General features: G+C 41.8%; 1 protein-coding gene across 5 annotated transcripts in view; it reads right to left on the minus strand.

Moving 5' to 3' along the window:
• ST6GAL1 (ST6 beta-galactoside alpha-2,6-sialyltransferase 1) overlaps positions 1 to 27,563 on the minus strand; it is a 150,597-nt gene that overhangs the window by 49,020 nt on the left and 74,014 nt on the right. The window contains exons 1-2 of one of the 5 annotated variants that reach the window (XM_061413284.1): positions 4,227 to 4,325; positions 3,787 to 3,866 (exon numbers count right to left, since the gene is read on the minus strand). The exons of 1 other annotated variant lie outside the window; for it this stretch is intronic. The gene's annotated coding sequence lies outside the window, so the exon portion shown is untranslated. Of the gene's footprint in view, positions 1 to 3,786; positions 3,867 to 4,226; positions 4,334 to 16,383; positions 16,525 to 22,839; positions 23,044 to 27,563 lie in introns of those variants that run through there. 3 more of the 5 variants (XM_061413283.1, XM_061413286.1, XM_061413282.1) reach the window with 3 other exon arrangements.

Below are 27,563 nucleotides of genomic sequence, written 5' to 3' on the forward strand. Positions count from 1 at the left end.
CAACCAGTACCCAACTCCAACAGTCTTCTGTGTTTGATCCTACCACCTTCTCACTGCCTCTCACTTCCTCCCTGCCCTCCCTTTCCTTTCTATCCACCTCAGATTCCCTGGTCAGTCATTCAACTGACCTCTCTCATCATGCATGGCTGCATAACCCCCAAGTCTGGTTAAATTCAACTCTCTGTGCTACTGCAACCTGCAAGTATGCAGCTGAACATGGTTAAAGAAAATCACACAATGACGCTTACCAATTTCACTTCACGTTCATGACTACTAACTGCAAGTAGTTCCTTAATGTTTCATAGCAATGATATGGTACGTGTCCAGTCAATTCATCTGCCACTCTCCTAGAGGACTGTATGACTTCCTCCCCCTAGAAATTCGTCTTACCCTCACCTGATGAACTTGCTACTTATTCACAGAACAAAAAAAAAGGAAGCTAACAGAACAGAACTGTCACACACATGCCTTTGTACAACAGCTATTCACCTTACCTACACTTATGCCCAAATGATCTCATTACTACGAATAAATTGGCTGCATTCAATACTTGCAATATCCAACTTTTTCCATAGATTCTACACACTCTTGTCTACTTAAGGACGTTCTTAAAAATCCCTCTTTTTTTCTTCTGCATCAATAGATAGCCTTCTGTCAAAGATCATCAGCATATAGGCATGCTATTATTTCTCCTATCTAAAAAAAAACAAACTCTAATTGAAGCAACCACCGCCTGACCCAGATCAGTCTTAGCATCACTAACAATGGGACACCTCAATAGTTTGTGCTTTCTGAAGTGAGACAATGTGAAGCACACAGCACCACCTATGGAAAATTCTTATCCAAGATGTTTAATCTGTATATGCAATTCTAGTTTTTTAGGAAATACAAGAGAAAGAAGAACAAGTCAAAAGACACCCTAATTTATCAGATATATCCAGAAAGTGGGACACTCCATAGAACAACTGAACTAGTTTCATCAAGTCAATGGGCACAAAAAAAAAAAAAAAACAAATAGCTTAAAAAAAGACAACAATCACATGCAGTCTGTAGGCCTTTGGTTTGAACAGAGCAACACCGGCGACAAACTGGGTTATCTGAATATAGATTAGGTATCAATATTAAGATATCACTGTTAATTTTGCTAGGTATAATAATAGGATTATCATGATTATATATGTGATTATGTTAGAAAAGAACTATGTATTTGAAGTAGAAATGAAATTTAAAGTAATTCAGCCAAAAATAAAGCAAATATAAAAAAAATGCAATGTTGTTTTGTTCAAATATATTCAAATTAAGCTATGTAAGGAATGAGGGTGATTTGCAGACTCTTCTTAGACAACATCATTTGAGATTAAGGAGAGTTTCAAAGAGCTTGAAAACAAAAAAGTTATGGTCAATAGTGTTTCTGTTTTACTGGAGGAATTAACTGAAAAAAGATACAGGACATTACAGAAGTTGCCTCTTTAGCCACTACGTGAGGTCTAAATAAGCTCCTTTTCCCTGTCCCCCCAATGAAAGCTCTACACCTTTCCTTCCCTTTACAGTAAAACTGCTTGAAAGAACTCTCCGGAGTCATTGTTTCCAATTTCCCTCTTCCCCTTCTCATCTGAAGCCCCTCCATGAAGCCTCCCTCATCTCTGTAAGACTGCTCTTGCCACATCCCAAACACCTCCATGACTCCATGCTACCAATCGGATGCTCAGGGCTGTCTTTGTCTTATTCAGCCCATCAGCCGTACTTCACACAGTTGGTCACATCCCCTTTCTGGCTCCCAAAACCCACATTTTTTTTCTCCCCTTACTGTTCACTCCTCAGTTGTCTCTGACACTGGTTTCCGCTCCTCTCCCCCACCTCTACACACAGAAGTGCCCCAACTTCTGGACTTTGTTCTAGTGATACTCCCTCTCTCCTGGATGTGGGCACCTTGTGACCTGGTCCCCGTCTACTCAGTCTGTAGTTTGCACCCAAAACACCTTTGCTGATGTGAAATGATTATATTTCCTGCCATATTAATCAACAAGGAATGTCACAGCCATCAGCGATTTCTGGCCTCCAAATGTGAATGAGGGGTCCCCAAACCACCATCCAGGGGATGCTGCCACCCCTCATAGTGACTGCTGAGCAGCTGGGGGAGTTCAAGCAGCAAGGTGAGCAAGGAGACAGGATTGGCCCCAGAGAGCTGAGGTGTACACGAAAGGAATGAACTCAGTGAGCCCAGAGGCTTACATCTCCCTGTAGGGAGAAGGCTAAATTCCTTAACTTGATTCCTCATCTTTGATGTTCAGACTGCCTGCTCCCTTTGTTGCAAACTTATATAGCCTGATGTCACCCCTGCCTCCTTGGAGCAGTTTTCTCAAAGCTACTGAGATGCTGTCTCCCAGGCTCAGAGTCTTAAACATTCCCACTACATAAAATAACTCTCTACTTTCAGGCTGTGACTATACTTTTTTGTTGACACTGACATGCACTAAATGAGTTCAGAAACAGGTTCTGTTGGTGAGCTTCTGCAGAAAGGAGTCTCTAATACTTAAAAACAAACTAAAAAGAAGAGTAGGGCTCAGGTTGGGAAACTAAAAAAACATAATATTCACTTCACTTGTTAGTGTACTCTCTATAATCTGCAGAGAGGAGGCAGCACTGCAGAGAACAATGATGATCATTTTAGAGCACATTATTGAAATGAGTTGTTAAAATGTAGATTCCTGAATTCTACCCTCAGTCATTCTGATCCAAGTAGAGATGGAGCTAGGAAAACTGCATTTAGCAAGCACCCCAAGTGATTCTGATGCCAACCAAAGTGCTAATCTGAGAAAGCTTTATCAAGATCCAGGATGGGAAAAGCATAGAAATTGAGTGCAATTGAAAGAATAATTTTATGCCTGTTGAGTCTAATAGTAACTTTAAAAATACAGCTTGTTATTGTAAATGTCTTTTCATTATTCTAGTAACTCCATGTTATTGTATTTTAAAAACTATGGATGTGGGAGAGGTTAGGGCAGAAATCCTGTCCTTCACCACCACTAGTTTGAGAAGCCCCAACTTTGGAGAAAGAGCTCAGGCTCTGGCATCTCAAAATCCCAGATTCAAATCCTGGCTTTTCTATCTGTCAGATGTTGCCGGATGTTAGACAAGTTTTGCCATCACCTGTAAGCCTTGTGTCTTCATCTGTGAAGTATGGATAATAATACTTTAAAATTTGCCTCCCCAGGGCTGTGCGGACATTCTACTGATAGACTTCATCGCTCTGTTCTGGCTAACAATTACTGTACTTTTACCATGTGCTAAATACTTCATCAATACAAAAGGTAAAATTCCTGCAATTGAGTGAAGGTCATTTAACCCCAGCAGCACCAATAGTGCTCGAGGTGTGTGCAGCTGGTTCACCTCCCAGGGTCCCCAGCAGAGCTGGTCCAGGCTGCTGTCAGACACAGCGTTCAGGTCCCAAGCACTGAGCTCCACTGTATGGGAGCCAGCAGAGGTCAGAACCTTAGTCGTTGTGTCAAAACACTTCTGACAAGTCCAGTTTTACTCAAAAGGACAGAAAAAAATCAGAAACGTGATAAGCAATGGAAACCAACCTGTAGCTGGTGACTCCGAGTGGGGAGTGAGAGGAAACCATGAGAGACTCACCAAGTAACTGAGTGGCTGCACTGACAAGTGTTTGCCTGGTGGGGAGGGGGGAATCTTGCCAGATCAGAGCCCTAGAGACAAATGGGCCTTTGTTCCTGCCTGTTCCAGACCCAGACTACAAACAAACAAACAAACAAAATGATCTCTTACCGGAGATTAGATCTTTTCCCAGCCAGGCAGGCACTAATGGAGAAGCTGTGAAATGGCTGAGTACATTTCCCTGAGGTTTCCTAAAACATGGAGATCAGAACTTTATCTATGAGAGGTGTTGAGTCCCCACCACAGAGAGGGTAGCTACTCCATGGTGCCAGGCCAGAGCCCGCCTCTCAGAACAGGTGAGGGGAGCTCTGAACTCAGGACTAAGAGAGAGGACAAAGGGGAAAAAAATCACAGGCCATTTGCTTGTGATTTGTCTTCAGTCTTGTGTCTTTAGTGGACACATATTTGTAGAAATTTTTGCCTTCCAATTCAATAGGTGCCTGGTGGAAAGTAAGCACTTCACAGCCCATCAGCTCTCCTTCTGTATGACGCCCACCTCCCAGTACCAGCAGTAGAAGCCCCAGCCCCAAAAGCCATCTGCCCACTCTTACCAGCTAAGACAAGTCTGCTCCCCTCCATCAGTCAGGGGTGAGCCGAGGAGGAAGGAACAAAAGAGCCTGCAAGGAGGGCTGAACAGACACAACGCTCCTCCCAAGCAAGAGACCCGCCTCTCTTCCTTCACACCCCAACTCACACCCCACAGAGACACAGAGAGGAAAAAAAATAAAAAATAGGCCTCTTTCCTCCTGAGAAAGAACTGTTTCACCTCCTCCTCATCTTGAAAAACCAAGTTTGTAGTGACTATTACGGAAGCTTTTACACATACAAAAATGGACAGAAAACACCATAAAGAACCTCCATGTTTTCATAACCCAGATCCAAAGATTATTAGTATTTTGCCAACCTTGTTTTATCCATCTCACACTCCAGTAATTTAAAGCAAATGCCAGGCTTCGTGTCAGTTCCCCATACCAGGTCTTCTTAACTGGGGTGCCATGAGAAAACTAAGTCTTAATAGCCTAAGATATCCATTTATGTAATGAATTAACTTACCTCCTTGGCATCTCTGGAGAAAGAAATGGCAACCCACTCCAGTATTTTTGCCTGGAAAATCCCTAGGACAGAGAAGCCTGGTGGGTTATAGTCCATAGGGCCTCAAAGAGCTGGACATGACTGAAGCAACTCAGCACAGCACACTTTGGCATCTAGAATAGTATTTGCTATTACCCTCCTCAGGAGAACTGAGAACATAGGCCCTCAACATCATTTTCTGTGGAGCTGAATTCTGTATAATATTACCCACCCCCTACGTGTTAGGTTCTGTGTATGTACATACATGACCATGATGTCATTATCATCCAATAGCCATTTCACTTTCAAATTTTTGCCAATTCTCCCAAAAATGTCTTTTACACTAAATTCCTTGAATGAGGATCCCATCAAGGTGGGCACATTTTGTTTGGATGAACTCTCTTCTAATCTATAACAGTTCCCTACTGCTTTATTTTTTTTTTTTTTTCTTTTTCATGATATACATTTGTTGAAAAAACTGTCATTTGTCCTGTGGAATATGCCACATACTGAATCTGGTTGAGACTTCCTTGTGGTATCAACTTACTCCCCTTTGCTCTGTGTTTCCTGTAAACTTAGAGTTAGATCCCAAGGCTTCTTAAGATGCAGTGGTTTCAAGTCCAATGATCCTCCCACTGTGGATCATTCTATTTGATATTCTAAGGGGGGCTAAATCCTGATAATCTAAGGGAGTTTGGGGTGGGGAAATGAACAGGGAGGTCTCCACGTTGCAGTGGTCCCAGAGCTTAAAGAACAACATACTCCAATACTCATAATAGGTTCATTCATTCAGCAAGTACTCATTTTCTACTGTGAGCCAAAGTGGAGATATGACAGTGCAGAAACCAGCCAGAAATCTCACGCCCCAGAATATGCCTCACAGTGAGAGGGTACGTAGAGAGTAAGACAAAATAAGAACATACAGTGTGCTTTGTAAGTAGATAGAAAATTAAAGCAGGGAAGATGGAGAGGGATAGTAGGGGCTAGGGGGCAGAGGATCCCTTGTAAATTAGATATTCAGAGATAGCCTCACTGAAAAGCATTTGAGCAAATATTGGAGGGAGTGAAGGAGGGCTCAGGCAGACTTTTGAGAGAAAAGGGTTCCAGATGAAGGACCAACAAATCATTAAGCAGAGACACGCTTGACCTGCTTGAAGACCAGCATGGGGGCCTGGGGAGAGAGGGTGAGGAGGAGAACAGCGCAGGACGGGGCAGGGAAGTGGTGGCTACAGATCACAGAGGGGTTTCCACTGGTATAAGAACTCTAGCTAAGAACTCGAACTCACTCTACGTAAGTCTTGGTTGACTTAGGTTTGAAAGGGATCATTCTGGCTGCTACATTGAGAATCAACTGTGTGGGTGGCAGGTTGGGAAAAGTTAAAAAAAAAGAAAGACCTTTTAAGAGGCTACTGCAACAAGCCAAGGGAGGAAAACCCAGGATCCTGTTAACTAGAGTTCTTCCCAGGCACTTGCATTTTGCGTTACCAAATTTAATTCTTGTAACCATCCAGTGGGGCGGGTATTAACAATTCTCTTTTATGAGTGAAGAAACTGAGGCTCAAAGAGTTTAAGCCATTTGCTTAAGATACTGTAAATGGTCAAGCTTAAGATATTGCAAATGGGGTGTGAGCCAGACTGTTCTAACTTGTAAGCCTGGTTCTGCCATCCAATATATATCCCTCTACTCAGTCTGTTTGTTTACTGTCGTGCCTCTGCTTTACCAGGTCAACTAGAGTTGCCAGTGACCATTTTGGAAACTTCTGTTGACACTTCTTTATGCTCTGTGCTCATCTCCACCTCTTTAATTTCTCAGTGTGCAAACTTCACCCTCGTCTGTACTTCAGGACCCAAACTTTCTGTCCCCAGACTAGACTCCTTGATATCATATTGCCTTCAGCTAACCACCTTCAAGAAGTAGTCTCTATGTCCTGGACTCCAGAAACCTCCCTGTAATGGGCTTCCATTTCTTTCAGATCAGGAACTCCTTTTCTTTTTCACTTTTTGGTTGTGCCACACAGCACGTGGGATCTAACTTCCCAGACCAGGGATGGAACCCACAGCCTCTGCATTGGAAGCATGAAGTCTTAACCACTGAACCACCAGGGAAGTCTCCTCAAACTCTTGAGTCACTTGAGTTACAACTCAACTCTGCAATGACTCATTTTCTTGTTTCTTCATGTCAGTGATAGCTGCCACCCTACCAAAGACGTGCTTTTTCTGCCATATAGAGTTGCTGCTTAAAGTGGTGGCCCAACCAGGGATTATATTGATATTTTTCAGGAAGTGTGTATGCGTGCACATACATACACATCCTGCATCTAGGTGGAACTGAGACTGTTTGACTAGTTATCAGCAATAAAATGTGACCAAAAATAACACGTGTCACTTCTGGGCAAGGTGAGTAAGAATTGAATCTATTTGTTCTATTCGTTTACTGTAACTAAATGAGCTACTGAGTAGAGTGTGTGTGCACGCGTGCCTGCTTAGTTGTGTAGTAGTTTCCGACTCTTTGTGACCCCATAGACTGTAACACACCAGACTTCATATATTTATTTCTACTGGTCTAAGTAGACTTCTGAGAATTCATTAGAATTCTTACCTATAGATTTTTCATTGTCCACACAATTCTCTCTTCATCCCAGCATTTCATTAGCACAGTAAAATAACAGTTCTCCTTAGTTTAGCCAAAGCCACCAGTTTCTAAATTCTTTTACATCCAGTGCCTTTTTATTTGTTTACCCCTGCCATGACCCCCAAATTTTGAAAACTGTTGACAGCCAAATTTAGCTAATAATTTGTGTTCTTGTTTGTTATCAAATGGACAGGGCTTCCCTTATGGCTCAGTTGGTAAAGAATCTGCCTGTAATGCAGAAGACGTGGGTTCAATCCCTGGGTTGGAAAGAATCCCTGGAGAAGGGAAAGGCTACCCACTCCAGTATCCTGGCCTGGAGAATTCCATGGACTGTATAGTTCATGGGGTTGTAAAGAGTCAGACACAACTAAGTGACTTTCACTTTCACGAAACATTCATCAAATGGACAAGGATGTTCCAACCTAGAGGGGTGGGACAAGGTGGGAGGGAGATTCAAGAGGGAGAGGAATATACCTATGGCTAATTCATATTGATGTATGGGAAAAGCCAAAGCAATATTGTAAACCAATTATCCTTCAATTAAAAATAAATATTTTTTTAAAAAAAGAGGTTCTGACCAGCATAAGACTGTCATTGTTATCACAATCAGATGACACAAGCTGAGCTTGAAACAAAGAAACTTGATGATTTCCTTGGTCTGAGGAGGTTTTTTGAGACAAATGTGCTTCTCCCATTTGACTTTTTGAAACCCTGAAGTGTCTGATGGGTCTCAGGAAACCCTGGGCAAGGAATTCTGGTTTGTCCATGACCTGAAACTGACCCCAATAAAATCATAACTTTCTGATCTCAGCTGGCCTCCTAAAAAAACAGGTTCTGCCTGTTGACTATTTATGGAAGAGTGCTTTTTAAAAAACTACCCCCATCTGTACCCAACTGGGCAAAATTTAGGCACTCCAAGTTTATCTGGAAGAATCTGGCTCCTAAGTGCTTAAAAATAAGGAAAATAGCAATGTAAAACCAGAATTTTAGTGACTGCCAGATCAAACAGGGCTTCCCTGATAGCTCAGTTGGTAAAGAATCCGCCTGTAATACAGGAGACCGCAGTTTGATTCCTGGGTTAGGAAGATCTGCTGGAGAAGGGAAAGGCTAGCCCACCCCAGAACTCTGGCCTGGAGAATTCCATGGACTGTATAGTCCCTGGGGTCGCAAAGAGTCGGACACAACTGAGCGACTTTCACTTTGTTCTTCCCTGGTGGCTCAGACGGTAAAGAGTCTGCCTGCAATGCGGGAGACCAGGGTTCAATCCCTGGGTGGGGAAGATCCCCTGGAGAAGAAAATGGCAACCCACTCCAGTATTCTTGCCTGGAAAATCCCACGGACGGAGGAGCCTGGCAGGGTACAGTCCATGGGGTCACAAAGAGTTGGACACAACTGAGTGACTTCACTTACTCACAGATCAAACAGACACAAGCCTCCCTCCTCATCACCTCAGCTCTCAGCAGTTGAGCAGCAGTTATATCAGAAAGATGCACCCTGGGGACAGAACACCAGTGCTGTGAAAGATGGGCAGGGTAATTAGCTGCCCAAAATTCTCACATACTAAAGAGCAAAGGAGGACTAAATGGCAACAACACAGGAGGGAAAGAGTGCTACTGAAAAAACAAAGCTTAAGAATTTTGTCTTAAATCTTGGAAACAAGGTGTGATGACCTACATTACAAAGTTTAAGAATATCGTCTTAAATCTTGGTAACAAGGTGTGATGACCTACATCTCACTCTTCAAACCCCAGTTTAAGTTTATCTTTAGTGAGAACAATGATGTCTGATAGTTGTCTTAAACATAATTTCCTCCAGAAACCCCACCACTGGGGATTGTGTCAGGGGCCATTTCCAATTTCTCCCCATGTAGTTTTACCTGTTGGACAGGAGGAATTCAGGCCTAGAGTTCTTTAGCACTTCCTAAATACCAGAATCAGTGAAGTGATCGGCCTCTCTTTAACATCACCAAGGTGATGGCTGTTTACCCCTCTCATCTTAGCAAATTGATCTCAAGGCCAAATGGGACACCATGCAAAGAGAAAAGCAAAGAGAATATAGAAGAGAAAGAGTTTGATCAAGTCTGTCCTCAGAAGTGCTCCCCACTTCTAAATCCCATAGCCATGAAGTTCAAAGTGGGTGAAGGGAACTCCTTAGAAGACTGCTGCTCTTGTCTGAGCATTAACAGCACTTAGGAAGCATTTTAAAAGTACAGATGCCTTACCCATGACATTTTTCACAGAACTACTAGAACAAATAAAATTTATATGGGAACACCAAAGATCCAGAATTGCCAAAGCAATACTGAGGAAAAAGAACTGAAGTGGAAGCATAACCTTTCCAGACTTCAGACAATACTACAAAGCTATAGTAATCAAAATAGTATGGTACTGGCACAAAAACAGACATATGGATCAACGGAACAGAATAGAGAGTTCAGAAAAAAACACACACCTACGATCAAGTAATCTTCAACAAAGAAGACAAAAATATATAATGGGGAAAAGACAATCTCTTCAGAAAGTAATATTGGGAAAGTTGGATGGCCTCATGTAAATCAATGAAGTTAGAACACACCTCTACGCCATACTTAAAATGGCTTAAAGACCTAAATATAAGACATGATACCATAAAACTTTTAGAAGAGAACATAGGCAAAATAGTCTCTGACATAAATCATAGCAATGTTTTCCCAGGTCAGTATCCTAAGACAAATATAAATAAAAGCAAAAATAAACAAATGGGACCTAATCAAACTGATAAGATTTGCACCCTGGGGACAGAACACCAGTGCTGTGAAACATGGGCAGGGTAATTAGCTGCCCAGAATTCTCACATACTACAGAGCAAAGGAGGACTAAATAGAAAGGAAACCATAAAAAAAAAAAAAAAGAAAAAAAGACACCTTATAGGAGAGAATATTTGCAAACAATGCAACCAACAAAGGTTTAATTTCAAAAATATACAAATAACTCATACAACTCAGTAACAAATGATCCAATCCAAAAAAAAAAAAAAAATGGGCAGAAGATAAGCATTTCTCCAAAGAAGACATACAGATGGCCAAAAGGCACATGAAAAACTGTTCAACATAGCTAATTATTAGAGAAATGCAACTTAAAACTAAAATGAGATGTTACCTCATACCAGTCAGAATGGCCATCACCATGAAGCCTACATATAATAAATGTTGAAAAGGTTGTGGAAAGAAGGTAACACTGTTGGTAGGAATGTAACTTGATGCAGCCACTATTGAAAATGGTAAAAACTACAATAAAAATAGTTATCATATGAACCAACAATCCCATTCTTGGGCATATATCCAAAGAAAACTATAATTCAAAAAGATACATGTACTCTAATGTTCAGAGTGGCACTATTTACAATAGCCAAGACATGGAAATAACCTAAGTATCCATCAACAGATGAATCGATAAAGATATGGTGTGTATGTGTGTACACACACACAAAGGAAGATTACTCAGCCATAAAAAAGAATAAAATATTACCATTTGTAGCAACATGCATCGCATGGACCTAGAGATTGTCATGTTAAGTGAAGAAAGTCAGAGAAAGACAAATATATAATACCACTTATATGTGGAACCTAAAAAATAGTACAAATGAACTTATTTACAAAACAGGCTCACAGACATAGAAAACAAACTAATGGTTACCAAAGGGGAAGATGTGGAGAGAGATAAATTGGGAGGATGTGATTAACCGATGTACACTACTGTTTATAAAACAGATAAGCCATAAGAACTTACTACATAACATAGGAAACTATATTCAATATCTTATAATAACCTATAATGGAAAAAATGTATATACATATATAGATATATATGTCTAACCGAATTGCTTTACTATACACCTTAAAGTAACACAATATTGTAAATTAACTATACTTCAGTAAAAATACAGCTAGATGCTTAAAATTCTCCTAGATAGATTCTGATTTAACTGGCCTGAACCAATAAACATTGACTTAGGCCTTGAAGAATGTGACATTCACAGGGGTGGGTCCTTAGGTGGAACAGGACAAGCTCCAGGCTTTTGGGATGGGGCAGGGGTAATGCCAGTTCAGTGAAGGTGGACATGGTTGATGGATCAACACAGGAGCTCAGACATTTTAGGTCCCTACTTACACAGGCTTTTCCATAGTCCAGGGAACTCACTGCCTGTGATGGGCCTGAGTTACTGAGGAGGTGGGGTGACAGGGCCTCAGCTTCGATCCAAATCTCCAAGACTTTCAGGTCAAATGTCATTAACTCTGGGCTCCCTGACCAAAGTGAAGATGTGAACAACTCTTATCTGTTACTAACCCTTACATCAAAGTGGACCTTTCAACTTTCTCTCCTCCCATCTGTGACCTTGAGCGTGATCGCCAGATGACACAGGCAGCAGTGGTGTGAAAAGTCATCTCCTGGACAAAGAGTGGTCCCAGAGGAAGGCTCACACTCCACTCTGCTGTTGGCCCATGGTCAGTCCCTTCTAGATGGCAAGAGCTGGTTTTCTGGGGGTTTTCACATCTGCCTCCCTGCCCACCTCACATACACACAGATCACTTGATTATCTGCGCCTGTGTTGGCAGATGGAAGGTTTGGATCTTTTACTTTAGAGATCAGATATCAGCACTCACTGCTTAATCCCACCCCCAGATCTCCCTCCTTTCACTGTACTCTGGGGCTGGCACTGCTATCATTTGCATTTCACAGATAAGGAAGCTGAATCTTAAAGAAGTTAGAGGGCTTCTGGTAGCGCCAAGATGTAAATCCAGAATTGTCTGACCATGCTCCTAATTCCTGTACTCAGATGTTCATCTTGTTTGACTTACACTCTCTCAGCCACAGCAGAGCCCACTAACCCCAGAAGCAAATGATCTTAGTGAAAAAGGAAAGTAACTGTGCCATAGTTCTGAGCCCAGGGCACACTCAGGGGCTGGACACTTATCATCTCACTGAATCCATCAGCAGCCCCGGATGGTTGTTGTCCTGACACTTGACCTTTGGCATTTACAGAGTCAACATTTGGGATTTTGACTATCTGAGTCCCTTAGTCTGCAAGAGAAGTCGCCTCCAGACCACAACTCGGTGCAGAGGGGTTCTATACTCTTCAGGTCATGATAGAAATAACTGCTTGTTTGTAGGGCTTCCCTGATAGCTCAGTTTGTAAAGAATCTGCCTGTGATGCAGGAGACCCCAGTTCAATTCCTGGGTTGGGAAGATCTGCTGGAGAAGGGATAGGCTACCCCCTCCAGTATTTTTGGGCTTCCCTTGTGGCTCAGCTGGTAAAGAATCCGCCTGCAATGTGGGAGACCTGGGTTTGATCCCTGGGTTGGGAAGATCCCCTGGAGAAGGGAAAGGCTACCCACTCCAGTATTCTGGCCTGGAGAATTCCATGGACTGTATAGTCCATGGGGTCACAAAGAGTCTGACACAACTGAGTGACTTTCACTTTGTGAGCCATGGCTCCCAAAGAAACCAGACTGCTAGTCTGTGTTAAGGAAAATTTATACCCAATGATGAATTTCTTTTAATAGACTTACAAATGCCTACAGCTCCATATTCATGAGATCAACAGAGCACACAGATCACTTAAGTTGCTCAGGACACAGATCGCTTAAGCCTGACTGCATAAATTGGGGGAACTCTGTGCTCTGGTAGCTCTGGTGCCTGACGTCCTTATCCATCAAATGAGAGCAGAACACCTCACCTTAGGACTACTATCAATAAATGAGAACTTGGTAAGAAAGATGAAGATGATGTGGAGCATTTCCAAAGATCTCCAGAGAACTCTCATATGAATGTCAAGTCTACTGTTTGAACATTTTATACAAGAGGAAACCAAGGCTGGAGGAGATCTTATGATTGGTCCAAGAATGTCTGGCTTTAAGCCCAGGGTGCTTCCCTCCCTAGAAGCCAATAGCAAGTCATCAAAAAAGTGCCAAACCCTGCATGCTGACTCGGTCATAGAATGTGACTTAGGAAGATGGAGGGGTAGAAGAGAAGGTCACAGAAGGGAGAGGGGTGCTCTTGGGCTTCCCACTCTCCCTCTAACCCCGCCCCCCCACCAGTGCTTGCCTGGGGGTGCCAGAACTGTGAGTTTACCTTTGATCACATCTGTTCAGATCAATCAATTCAACCAAAACACTGGTAACTGTGAGCTCAGAACAGTAGCCCAGAGGTAACTGGTACTTACTCTTTTTGCCCTCAAGATGCTAATCATCCTAAATGCCATGAGAAGTCAAAGACAAAATATTTAATGCACTATCTACTTTGCTCCTCTCACTAGAGAGTGAGCACCTGAACCATCTAGTTACCTCTGTGTTGCCAAAGCCTGTGGCCCAGTTACCTCTGGGTCAGAGCCTGTGGGTCATCTTCCTTTACCAAATAAGTGAGTGTTTTCTTCTGGAAAAGAAGGTGTTCAAGGATCTTAGCCCGGGAGGAGGGATTCAAATCCAGCCTGGGATCAAAGAAGCCTAGGCGGATGGGAAAGACCCGTGGGATGGGAGGGAAATGGCCTGGAGGTGGGCAAGGGCAGGGTGCTGGGCACAGAGAGGCTCAAGTCTGCCCAGGCAGGGAGACAAAGCTGAGCGTCGGGAGGTGAAGCTGAAAGGGAGCTTCAAGCCTCACAGTGAGGCACAGCAACAGGTAGGAGAGTCTGGCTTTCACCAGAGGTGCAGTGGACAGCAGATCAAGAGCTTCAGAGCAGGGAAGGGAGCTACCGAGCTGACATGGTGCTGTGCCAGTTCAGCCGTGTGGGGGAGCAGGTGGCGGGGGCAGACCTGCCCATCCCCAAAACCCTCTTCTCCACTCCCTGAGAGTACGTGACCAATAAACAAATAGTAGTCACTGCTTCTTGGGCAACTATTACAGGCCAGGCACTGTGACAAGTACTTGATTAATGATCAAAACAATGCTATAATTGTCTAATTTATTTTACAAATGAGGCTGTGGATTTCTCCACAATCACTCTGCTATAAAGAGACAGAGCCAGAATCCCAACTCAGGTTTGATTCAGGGTCCAGAGGTCAAGCCAACCCAGGTGCACCCCACTCCCTACCCACCCCCACACTCATGAGATGAGGATCAGGACTAAGATGGTGAAGGCCCACACACAAGGCGCCACTTGGAAGAGTGGAGCCAAATTTCCTGCAAACCCAGCCTTGGAGTCAGACGAATCTGGATCCTAGCTTCATCGGCTATCAGTATGACCCTGGCAAATTACATGAATGTGCTGGGTGTCAGCTTCCTTATCTGTAAAATGTGTACAAAACCACCTACCTCACAGAGTTGCTATAAGGTTAGAAGAAAGGATCCTACCATGCCTTGGAACATGGCAGGTGCTTAATAAATGGCACCTTGTGAACCTGAGCCTGCCAGGAGCAGAAGGCTTATCTACTGAGGATGGAGCAAGTCTTCATTTCTGAGAAGAGATGAATGTTCCAGGAGTACATGACTCAATATTTGCCTGGTTAAATCTGGGACCTAGATGACCATCTCAACAAAATCAACATAGCCACTTTCAGTGTTAACCATTTCAAACACTGATCCAAAGCAATGAGAACCAGAATCTGGAACTCTCAAAGGAGTTAGAGACAAGGAGCTGTTACTGGGAGGGCCAAACTCATGAAAAAGCCTGATATCATGGTATACATATGAGGACCCCCAGTCCTCAGATCAAATCTCTGTGTATCCTTGAAAGTCACTCATCCTCTCTGACCCTCTGTTTCCTTATGCTCAAAGGGGCTTAATAATCCTTACTTCACAGGGTTGTGGTGGAAACACTAGGGAAATAATAGAGGAGAAGGAACCTTAAGGCTCCAAGACAATGGCATGAGTTCTCCACCTCTATAAAGCAATAGGAAATAAAGTTTTTGCTTCATCAAGCACCCTTCCATTTGAAAGAGGAAAAAGAAATGCTTGCTATTTGACAAACGTTTACTGAAGACACCAATAGTTGATTCTACTAAAGGATCGTCTAGCTATGAATTGGGGTGAATAACTGGTATAAGAATCATTTTTCAATGATCATCAAAATGCAAACACAAAATCACTCAATTATCTCAGAGCATGGACATACCTGAGAGTCTTCTGCAGACAAACAACTAGAGAAGCTCTGCCCAAACAGCCCCACAGGAGTTGGCTGGCTCACTGCCCAAGACAGGAGAAGTCGGTAGACCCAAATTCTCACAAGAAAGCCTGCTGACTTTGCCTCTGAATTTTCCTTCAACTTAGAAAATAAGCCAAACTTACTCCATCTCCCAGCTCCACCCTTTGGTCTTTTGCAAGTAGACTGTGTCCAGGGAAGAAAATGGGAAATCAATGAGGTGATTCCAGAGCAAAACTGGGCTAGGCTGATAGCACCAGGGCCTGGGCACCCAGCTTTGATTTCAGGAGAAGTATTTCTCATTTGGGGGCTTTCCAGGTGGCACCAGTGGTAAAGAACCCACCTGTTAATGCAGGAGACATAAGAGACACAGGTTCAATCCTTAGGTTAGGAAGATTCCCCTGAAGGACAGCATGACAATCCACTCCAGTATTCTTGCCTGGAGAATCCAGGGACAGAGAAGCCCAGCAAGCTACAGTCCATAAGGTCGCACAGAGTCAGACACAACTGAAGCAGTTTAGCATGCATGCACACACATTTCTCATTTGGTATTCAAAAGACCTAAAGAGTAACCCCCACCCTCCGCCACCATTCCAAGGCAGTAAATAGAAGAATATGTCAGGTTGTCTCTTGAGCTGTGAGACAGGTTATTCAGAGTCCCAGGCCCCAACTCTGTCTCAGCCGCTCTTAACCTCTAGGTGTGGAGCAAGAATATGTCCAATTTAGAAATTCTGGGCCTGGGCAGAGAGGGAGCAGTAGGAAGGTGAGCGGTCAGGGAGGGACAGTGAATTTAGTCTGAGACCCCAGCTTGGCTGGGCTGCCCTGAAAAGAGCAGATTCCTACTCTGAGTTTGGCTCCAAAGAAGAAGGGGAGACACTGCCAAAGAAACCCACCTGAAGTTCAACATGATCCGGAGCTGAGGTTTGAAAGGTGCATTCCCACAGAATCAGATAAATACATTAGGTGTTGGCATTCACTCCCCAGGATTAATTTCCTGGCTCGGGATAGCTGCCTCTGTCACTGAGCAGTGACTGGAAGAGTGCTGTTTGAGGAGGTTGTAAAGAACGAATGGTAAACAGCAAACACGAGCAGCAGTCCCCACAGGGCCGTCCCAGGCAGGAGAGCTGGCTCTGGATTCCTGCTGCCTCTGCACACCAGGTAGTGCTTTTGTATCCTGAACTGCAGCCTCATAAAGCTACCATCTTCAGACTGACCGCTGCACACCAGGTTATTTCCCTATAAATCTCTATCACCTCACCCTTACAGAGGCCAGTGACACTGCTCTATTTCTTCAGTGGGAAAAATCTGAGGCTTCGAGAGCTGAAGGCTGTACAAAGTCTGTAGCTAGAAGTTGCAGAAAGGATTTGAACCCAGGGCTCTTTGTCTGCATTTGCTTCTCATCCCCAAAGGGAGGAATGAGGAGGGGCTGTAAATCTTTTTCCTTCTACTTGTCTCCCTTGCTTTCTCCCTACAAGGATGGGGACCAATCCAGTGGCAGGTTGAGGGTTCAGTGTTATTGAAAATTCAAAGAAATATACATTAAAATAACAAGATGCCACCTTCTCCCTATCAAATTAATAGCAGTTTTAAAACAATTATCCTGCAATAAAAATTAATTAAAAAAAAAAAGTAACCACAGAAACACAAAAAATAACCCCCAAACCCAGTAAATATAAACAAATAAACACAAACATAAATAAATGATAAAACTTTAATACCATCAAATATCTAGCCAGAAGTTCAAATACGTGTGTTTGTTTATAAAGCTGATTTTTTTTAAGAGTTTGTTTGAATTAAGGTCCAAATAAAGTCCAGTTGTTGTAAAAAAAATTACTAGCAGTTAAAAATATATATAATATAGAGCTGAAAGAGCACTCTCATGTGTCTCTTGAACAAAAATAACATGGAACATCTCTTCTGAAGGGCAATTTGGCAAAATGTATCAAAGCATTAAAAATGCCCATTCTCTTTTAACTCAGTAATTACATCTCCAAAAAGGAAATAATCAGAAAAGCTGTCTGATCCAATCTCAGCCCACACACAACCTGAAACAGCCTCAATTCACAACAATAATAGGAGAATCTACTTTTATGGAATGTCTGCAGGACAGGGAGTGATTAAACAATTAAAATCACATTTATGAAGACTTATTAAAGCTTTCTAATTTACAAAACACATTTAGAAAACTAGAAAGTAGCATGGGCTTCCCTGGTGGCTCAGATAGTAAAGAATCCAACAATGCAAAAGACCTGTGGTTCAACCCCTGGGTGGGGAAGATTCCCTGGAGGAGGGAATGGCTACCCACTCCAGTATTCTTGCCTGGAAAACCCTATGGGCAGAGGAGGATGGTGGTCTACAATCCATGGGGTCACAAAGAGTCAGACACGGCTGAGAATGTAATATAATGAGCCACCATGTACTCCTTACCCAGCATCAACAATTACTGATTTAATGCAAGTTTCATTTCTTTGACATAAGAAGCCAATCCTCCATCTTGACTATTTTAAGAAAATCTCAGACATTGTATCATTGCATCCATTATGTCACTATGGATCTCTAAAAAGCACTCTTTTTATAAATATAACCAAATCATCATTATCAAACAAAAAAATTTAGTTCTCTCAACAAAACAGTAATGGATTCATAATATAATGCAAACTGATAAAGAATATTATAAAACTCTAAAATCTTAGTTGAAAGAGAGAAAAAGCGGGAGAAGAAGAAAAGGAAAGGGAGAAATTATTCACAAAGGAAAATGACTTGCAGGAAATAAATTCAAAATATTGCCAGTAATCTATAATTACCCTTGTGTCATGGGAGTAGATTATTTTTGCTCAATTTTTTATTTCATATTTTTGAGTGTATTTTCACTGCTGGAGAGTCTACTATGTTGGATATTTATTATTTCTCCTGCTCTTCTTTTATTGCTCACATTCAAATTTTCTCTCCAATATGATTTAAAATGAGTTTCCTAGATCTCCTACATCTGAGAATATTTTGTCTTCAAACATGAAGGATTTTTTTCTACATATAAAATTCTGAGTTGACAGCTTTGTTTTTCCACTGCTTCAAAGATGTTGTTCCACTGTCTTTGATCTACATGGATTTAGATGAGAACTCTGCAGTACTTGAATAGGTTTCCCTTTCATATAATGTATCATCTTTCTCTGGCTGCTCTCAATATTTTTTTTTTAATTTTGTTTTCAGCAGTTTAATTATGATGTGACTGAGTAGTTGTCATTTGCGTTTACTCTGTTTGGGACTCATTGTGATTCCGTGTGTGCTGTGTGCTCAGTTACATCCGACTCTTTGCAACCCCATGAACTGTAGTCAGCCAGGCTCCTCTGTCCATAGGATTTTCTAGGCAAGAATACTTGTGTGTTGCCATTTCCTTCTCCAGGGGATCTTCCCCACCCAGGAATCACACCTGTGTCTCCTGCAGGTTTCTGCAGGCAGAGTCCTTACCACTGAGCCACCAGGGAAGCCCCTATGCTAACCATACAGAGCTGTTTTGAAGAAGTGAAACATAACAAACCTACAGCATTTAGCACAGTCCTTGGCCCATGGCAAATACTGAGAAAATGTCAATCAGTGCATTATCTATGCATATTGACTTTGATCTCATGTTACAGATACAGATGTTGAAGCATGGCATAGTTTAGTGACCTGACCAAAATTACACAACTGGATAAATGAAAAAGCTGGTATCAAAATTCACATTCACTCAACGATGGATACAAAAAAGAGAACAATACAAAACCAGATGCAAGATAAGTATATGTCCAGAATTAGAACATAAAGAAAATGCTGGAAATATCATTAGAGAGAAAACTTAGATTAGTCTGGAGCAGGGTTTCTCAAACTTGGCACCACTGACATTCGTGGCTAGATAATTTCCCTGGTGGCTCAGTGGTAAAGAATCCATTTGCCTATGCAGGAGACACAGGTTCAATCCCTGGGTCAGGAATATCTGCTGGAGGAGGAAATGGCAACCCACTCCAGTATTCTAGCCTGGAGAATCCTATGGACAGAGGAATCTGATGAGCTACAACAATTCATGGGATTGATTGCAAAGAGTCAGACATGACTGAGCAACTGAGCACATACACACACACACACAGTACCATAATACTCTATCCATTTGTTTCCAATAAAAAATATATTTACAAATATATTTTAAGTGTTGTATAATTTCTATTGCTCTATATTCAAGATCACTGACTTCTTTCTCTGTCATCTCTATTTTGTCACTGAGCCCATCTAGTGGATTCATTCCCTCAGATGTTGTCTCTTCAACAGTTCTACAATTTCCATCTGGTTATTTTGCATAGTTTCCATTTTTCTGCTGAAAACCTCTCCTTTCATGTCTTTCAAGAGTGGAGTACGGTTTTAACAGCTACTTTAAATCTTTGAGAATTCTACCATCTGAGATATCATAGGGTCAACACCTGTTGAAAATCTTTTCCTCTTTGTTCAGCTTTTCCTGGTCCTTTTCATAGTGAGTAAATTTGGATTGTATCCTGGACTTTTGAATGTTAGGTCATGAGACTCTAAACTCTGTTAAATTCTTCTGAAAAAAACGTTGATATTTCCGTTTATTTGTTTTAGCAGGCGTTTAGCCCACTTTGGTTCAAATAGAACATTCTCCCTCATCTTTAATGACCGGTATCTCTGACGTCAATTTAATTTTCAAAGCCTTTCCTGTGCCAAATGAGTATGCCAGTCACATAGGCAACTCAAGGGTTTATCTGGGACTCAGATAGTGGTTAATACCACAGATTAAGTTCTCAAAACTTTTGCTACACTTCATACGATCCATCCCACATCTTGTAGTGCACCTTGTAGAATGCCCAGGACTTGTGCCAAACCATACACAGAGTGGGTCCCCCTTTCAGCTCTTTCTTCTCAGGAATTTCCCTGGAGTCTCTGGCTTTCATTGGCTCATTTTCCTGGTTCCTCTGGCTGGAAAGATGGGGTTATCTCAGAGTTCTAGCCTCCCAAACAACTACACAATTCCACATAGCAAGGGTCATTATTTAGGTTTTGATTACAGTATCCTATCTGCCTTTTCCAAGTTTTCATGTAGTTGGTTCTTGCATTCTATCCAATTTTTTGTTATAAATAGTGGTGAGGAGAAGTTATAGCTGGATTATTTCATCTTGGCTGGTATTCTGCCCTTTGTTCTCAGAATTTTTTATTTCTCAAAATTTCACCCATCTCTCAAAGCTCCGTTAAAATATCACTCCCATGCAAGAAGTCATCCTTCTTCTCTTACCTGGAAAAACATTCTCCTTCCTCTGAATTAGGGAAGATTCAGATTCAGCAATATTGAGAATCAAGCTGAAAGCCAAATCTTTTCACTGACTATCTTTGTTCAAACATCTGGATTCAATGAAATCAAACCTAACTAAGAAGCATCATAGTGGTTAAGAGATTGGACTTCACTTAAATTCAAGCTCTGCTAACTGCTAGCTATGGGACCTTAGGCACATCACTTACTTTTATGTATATACATCAGTTTTCTCATCTGTGAAATGGAAAAAATAATTACCGCATAGAATTGTTGTGAACATTAAGTGAGATAATAGTTGTAAAGCACCTAAAAAAATACCATGTTGTAAGTGTAAGTGATTATTATCAATTTCTCACAGTTACCATATCTTCACTCTGCAGATGAGAGAACACTGCAGTGGGAATAAGAAAGGACAGGGCTTACTCTATTCCCTGCTCTTACTATGTCCTGAAATGGCTATAATTTTTGCTTTAGTAAAAACTGTAGGAGCTCAATTTGTGTATTTATGTGGATCTTCAGAGAAGCATGTGACAGGGTGGGAGATGAGATGCATGAGATGGGTTGGGAGATCTGGGTTCCAAGATCAGGTCTCCTCTGGGTCTGTGTTTTCTGTTGTAAACCATCGCTGCATAGAATAAGCTGGTCTACCTCCTTGTAGCTGATAGCAATCTTGAGAAAAAGCAAATGTTATAGGGTCATTTCTAGGTTTACCATCAAAATGCGTTCCTGAAACACAGAGAAAAAATTCCCAATTTCTTAAGCTGTCTTGTAGACCTTTTGTGTTTTTTTTGCTGCTATCTATAATCTCATCTCTGAGATTCTAGCTGCACTGACCTAACTAAGGCTCACCTAGTCCACCTTACTGATTCCCAGTTATACCAGGGCCCTCCTGATGTTTGAGCTCAAACATCCCTCCTTACCATCTTGTCAACATGTAAATGTTTCTTCTTTCATCCAAACTGCTCAAAGACATCTGTGAGGGTCTCCCAGACTCTCTGGGACTCTGTTTGCTCAGTCCCTCTCTCTCCTTTGTGTCCCTCAGCTCACACTCTAGCAGCACTTTGGGATGGCTGGTAATCACTTATTTTACAGGTCCTTCTCTCCCACACTATACCAGTGTTTTTCAAAATACATATTATTTTACATTAATGAGTCAAAAACAATTTAAAACATCACTCGGCTTATAAAATACAGCAAACTAGATTTGAAAGTATCAAAATTCACTGCATGTAATAACCGTGCTTCATGAAACTTTTATCTGAAATAGATCATTAGCAACGTGGCTATAGATGGATGACAAATAATGAACTCTCATGGACCCATGACTCAGATTCAATAATTATTAACGATGTCCAATCTTATTTTGTTTATATTTCTACCTACTCCTGTACCCCCTAGCTAATTTTTAAACAAATCCCAAATAGCATGACATTCATTTGTAAATATTTCAGTATGTATTTCTAAAAAATAAAAACTTTTTAAAAACACAACTATAATACCATAAACTACATTCCTTCTTGTTGGTGACAGTCCAAAAAGTTTGTACAACTTTAAGTTCCCCAGGGGAGAAGCTCCCTCATTTATCTCTACATTTGCAGGACCTGGCACTCAGTAACGGAGGGAAGAGGAGGAGAAGAGAGAAAGGACAGAAACTGAAAAGGCTGGAAAAGGAAACTTAAAGGAAGAGAGTCAAGTCTTTTAGATTTGAATCAACTTCTACTGAAGTTCTCAAAAGAAAGAGAAACAAAACACTCAGTAGATTAAGTTCCTCGACTTTAAATGATTCTTGGGTAATTAAGGCTTCTGTGCTTGCTGTTTCCCTCTGGGGTGCGGCACATGATTGGGCAAGGTATGCACTGCGTACAGTGCTCACATTCTAGCTGCGGTGGGGCACCGGGATCTTTCACAAAAGACAACGCGCTTAATGGGCCGATGGCGAGCCTGTCCTTCCTCTGCGCTCCGGCGACTTACAGTTACCTTGGTCCACCTTTCCCCCTCTGCTGCGTTCTCCCCTGCCTTCTACGCTGTCCACAGAGGCCAGAGGCCGAAGACTCACCATAAAGCCAGACGCCTTTGCCGTGCGTTCTCAATAAAAGTCCACGTTGATAAACATAGACTGTGGTATCAGGAGCAGACCCTCTCTCTTAGGAAAGCCCTGAGTTCTGACAGCCTGGGACTGCCATGGTCACCTGCCAGTCACAGGACTCTCAGATAATATCCCTGAGGCCAAATTTCCTTATATGATATTAGGAATAATAATAGCTCTGCTGTCTCTGAGAGCCCTTGTCGGTCCAAAGGAAGGAAATGCTTTAGCAATGGTAAAGCAGCACACAGATGAAAAGGATGTTTTAGTGATGATTTATGGTTACCTCCAGAACAACAGTTCCTAAACATCACTGCTGTCTGACAAATCGGGAATTACATTTCTTGCAAAACACTATGCATTCTTTAAAAGTATGAATACACAAATAATTGGAAAATATATCTTATACACAATTTATAATAACAAAACATCAAATGCCAAGAAGCAAATTAAAGATAGCCAAGACTTCTCACTGAAAAACTATAAAATTGTTCTTACTGAGAGAAGTTAAGGAAGACTTAAAGAAACGGGAACATATATCATGTTTATGAATTGAAAGGTTTAGTTTTGTTTAAATGTTTGTTTTCCCCCAAATAGACCGTGATGATAAATTTAACGTGTCAGTTGGACCGCAGGTGCCCAGATATTTGGTCAAACGTTACTCCAGGTAAGTCTGTAAGAGTATTGATAAGATAAACACGCAAAAGTTCTATTAGTTTTGTTTCTCTGAAGGCTCGACTATTGCATTGATCTATAGCTTCAGTGCATTCTCAATCAAAATCCCAACAGGCAATTTGTAGAAATTAACAAGATAACTAAAAATTTATTTTAAAAAAAAATACAGAGAACTTAAAAAACAGAATTAAAAAAAAAAAACACATAAATTACTATATGTGGCTGAGTCCCTCCACTGTTCACCTGAAACTATCACAACACTGTTAATAGGCTTCACCCCAATACAAAATAAAAAGGTTTTTAAAAAGGTAAATTACCAGACTTGTTATAAAACCACAGTAATCAAGACAGTGATTAAGTAAGGACAAATAGATCAATGAAAAAGAACAGAATCCAAAAGTAACAGTAACTTAATTTTTTTTTTTAACAGTAACATTTTTCTTTTTTTTACAGTGCTATCAGTGAAATTCAGTCGAGAAAGAAAGGTCTTCTTAATAAATTGCTCTGGAGTATCTGGACATCTATATAGGGAAAAAATGAATCTTGAATTGTTCTTCACACTCTATCTAAATAATTAATGTGAAGCAGATCCTAGACCTATATGTGAAAAATCAAGATACAGACTTTCTAGGAGAAAACATATTAGAGTATCTTCATGATCTTGGGGTAGGAGAAGATTCTTAGACCAGACACAAAAGGCACTAATAATAAAAGAGAAAATGACAAGAACTTCAACACATTTAAAGGCCAAGTTATTTAAAAGCAGTCCTAATGATTAGTTTCAGTTTTTAGTGTGAGAAACACTACATTCAGGCTTGGAAGCCACTGTCCCAGAATAAACACATACAGCCAAGATGTTTCAGGACCTTTTACACAATGTTGCCTCATATCTCGCCAATGTGGTAGGCCCACGGTTAGGAAACATCTAAGAAAACAAGTTTTTTGTCACCAGGAGGTCAGAGTATCACTAGGAGATAGATTCACTCAGTCTACTCATAATACACAGTTCCAACCTGCAATCCAAAAAGTCACGCAGGCAAAGAAGAGAGCAGGCTGGACCGCATTCAACACCATGATGGCATGAAACAGAAGAAAATCTAAAAGCATCTGGTCAAACTGTCATCATCCCATTTTCATAGACGGAAAAACTGACGTCCACTGCCACCGAGAGAGCTACATGATCACTTTATGACAGAGCCAAAGTGGAACTCAGATTTCTTGGCTCCCTGACAAATTCTCCTTCTATCACCAAGTTGTTATTATGCTCCCGGCTTCAGGGTCTGGCCAGGTTTCTCAGAAGATGTCTCACAATCATCCTACAGATGTAAGTACCTAAGCCAGCATTTGTGAAGCTCTCAGTATATTGTCCAACATACAGGAGGTGCTCAGTAAAGAATTCTATTACTGAGTTAGATTCAACTTCCCAGATGAGCAGTGATAATGCAGAAGGCCCCGAAGCCAACATTTGAATAGCAAAGACTCATTTCATACCAAGATTATTCCTCCACCTGCCAGGCACCCCATGCCACCAGTGACTACCATCCAAGGAAAGCCAGAGAGACCCTGGTCCTTCTCAAACCTATAGGGCATGAGGATTAAAGAAGAAAACACTTCTCCTTTCTGCTGATATGCCCAGGTTCCAGGTTTTACCCCCAAAATCAGAAGGCTACAAATTGGACATGAACACACAACAGAACTATCCTCACTTCAAACCCTCAGCAAGGGTGAATGGAACAGATGGGAGCTGGCAAGATGTTGATAGAGAAACACGGCTTAGAGGCAAGAAACAGCTGGGATGAGGGAATACCGATGCCTCACAGGGCACAAGGAAGTACACACAAAGGGAAATCTTTGCGTTTTCCAAACGTAAATATTATTGTTTTTCTTTTCCTCAGCCCACTTGCTTCACTTTGCAGATGCACCTCTCACTACTTGACACACACCTTCTAACTTCACATGCAGGTTTTTGCAAGTTTCTCCATTCAGCCAATATACACTGATGGAGTGCTAATGTTGCTCAGGACCAGAGCTAGGCAATGAGAACATGAGGGTGACTGTGGAGGACTCTGACTCCGGAGGGAGAGAAACGGGTAAGTAAGAATAACAGCCACAGAGCATGTGCCATGTGGAGAAGTCACCACACAGTGTGTGTGCTTTGAGGAGCCTGAGGATCAACTTCACATTTGAGTAACTCAGACATGAACTAAAGAGATTCCTGATGAAAGACAAAGAGGAGAATGAAAAAGCTGGCTTAAAACTCAACGTTCAAAAAACTAAGGTCATGGCATCTGGTTTCATCACTTCATGGCAAATAGGTGGGAAAGTGAAAGACTTTATTTTCTTGGGCTCCAAAATCACTGCAGGTGGACTGCAAGGAGATCAAACCAGTCAATCATAAAGGAAATCAGTCCTGAATATTCACTGAAAGGACTGACACTGAAGCTCCAATACTTTGGCCACTTAATGTGAAGAGCTGACTCTGATGCTGGGAAAGATTGAAGGCAGGAGGAGAAGGGAACGACAGAGGATGAGATGAGGGACATGAGTTTGAGCAAGCTCCGGGAGCTGGTGCCGGACAGAGAAGCCTGGTGTGCTGCAGTCCACGGGGTCACAAAGAGTCGGACATGACTGAGCAACTGAACTGACTGAACTGAAACACGAAGAGGAAGAGGAGTCAGAACAGATGAGAGGAGGGGGTGTGAGATGAGCTATGTTCAAGCACTTCAATGGCCATTTTTTGCATTCCCTAAGACTTGGTTTTTACCTTATCATTCAGACAGACTTGATTTGTGTTGCTGAGCATAAAGAAGCACTGGATACCTTCCACAAACCTGACAGTTTGCTTTGATGCCAACCATAGGGTAAAGCCACAAAATTAATAAGTATATGAAGTATCATCCTTTCTCTGTGAAACTATGCTCTCTCTAACCGTAAAAACACGATTTCATTAAAACCTGTTAAAAGCTTCAGGGACATGACAACGTCGATTTGCCTCCCATTTGTTTCAGGATGCAAATGTGGACAGTAAAAACACACAGTGAGGGCATATATGTCAAAATCTGAGCTAATTACAATAGAACTGCTGCTTAGATCAATATAGTGAAAGAAAGAAAGTGAAGTTGCTCAGTCGCGTCCGACTCTTTGCGACCCCATGGACTGTAGCCCACCAGGCTCCTCCATCCATGGAATTTTCTAGGCAAGCATACCTGAGTGGGTTGCCATTTCCTTCTCCAGGGGATCTTCCCAACCTAGGGATCGAACCCGGGTCTCCCGTGTTGCGGTCAGACGCTTTATCATCTGAGCCACCAGGGAATCAGATCAATATAAGAGCAGAAAATAAAACTAAAAAGCAGTTTTTCTTTTCATTACACTTATGGAGAGTGTTTATGTGCAGGACTCAGCTAAATGTTCTCTATACTTTATCTCATTAAAATCCCTTCATGTCTTTGTGAGGCTGATGCTATAATCCCATTTTACAGATGAGAATGCACAAGGCCAGAAAAGTTAAGTAATTTGCCTGAAGAAGGCATGTAGAATATATTGAAACTAAGACTCAAACCCACATTTACAACATTTTATTGAGTACTAATTACGTTCTTGGTACTTGATCCTCCCAGAAAACTTATAGGGAACTATCACTGTCATCCCCTTTAGATGAAAGAGGGATTAAATAACATTCCCAGCTGTACACATCTTCCTGCTCCAAAGCCTGTGACAGATCCAAGTGCAATTAGGATGTGGAAGGAAACTGGAAGGTCATCCCTTTACTGCAGGCTCTGTACTCCATTCATCTGTGCTCCTGTGAGAGGCTGAGGCCGAGCTCTGGGGAAGTGTCAGACTTAAAGGCTGTGGGTCTTTCGGCTTAGCCTTCACCATCTGTCTGCAAACAGCTTCCCCAGGGAAGCACCCCGGAAACAGTGGTCACCTGTTCCTCTGGTCAGTTACATCAGAGGTGTTCTAAGAGGCACGTGGGGAAGGACACACAAACACTTGACGCATTTTGACCTTTGTGAAATTTAGCA

Source organism: Bos javanicus, chromosome 1 (assembly GCF_032452875.1).
Source record: "Bos javanicus breed banteng chromosome 1, ARS-OSU_banteng_1.0, whole genome shotgun sequence".
NCBI classification, from domain to species: Eukaryota; Metazoa; Chordata; class Mammalia; order Artiodactyla; family Bovidae; genus Bos; species Bos javanicus.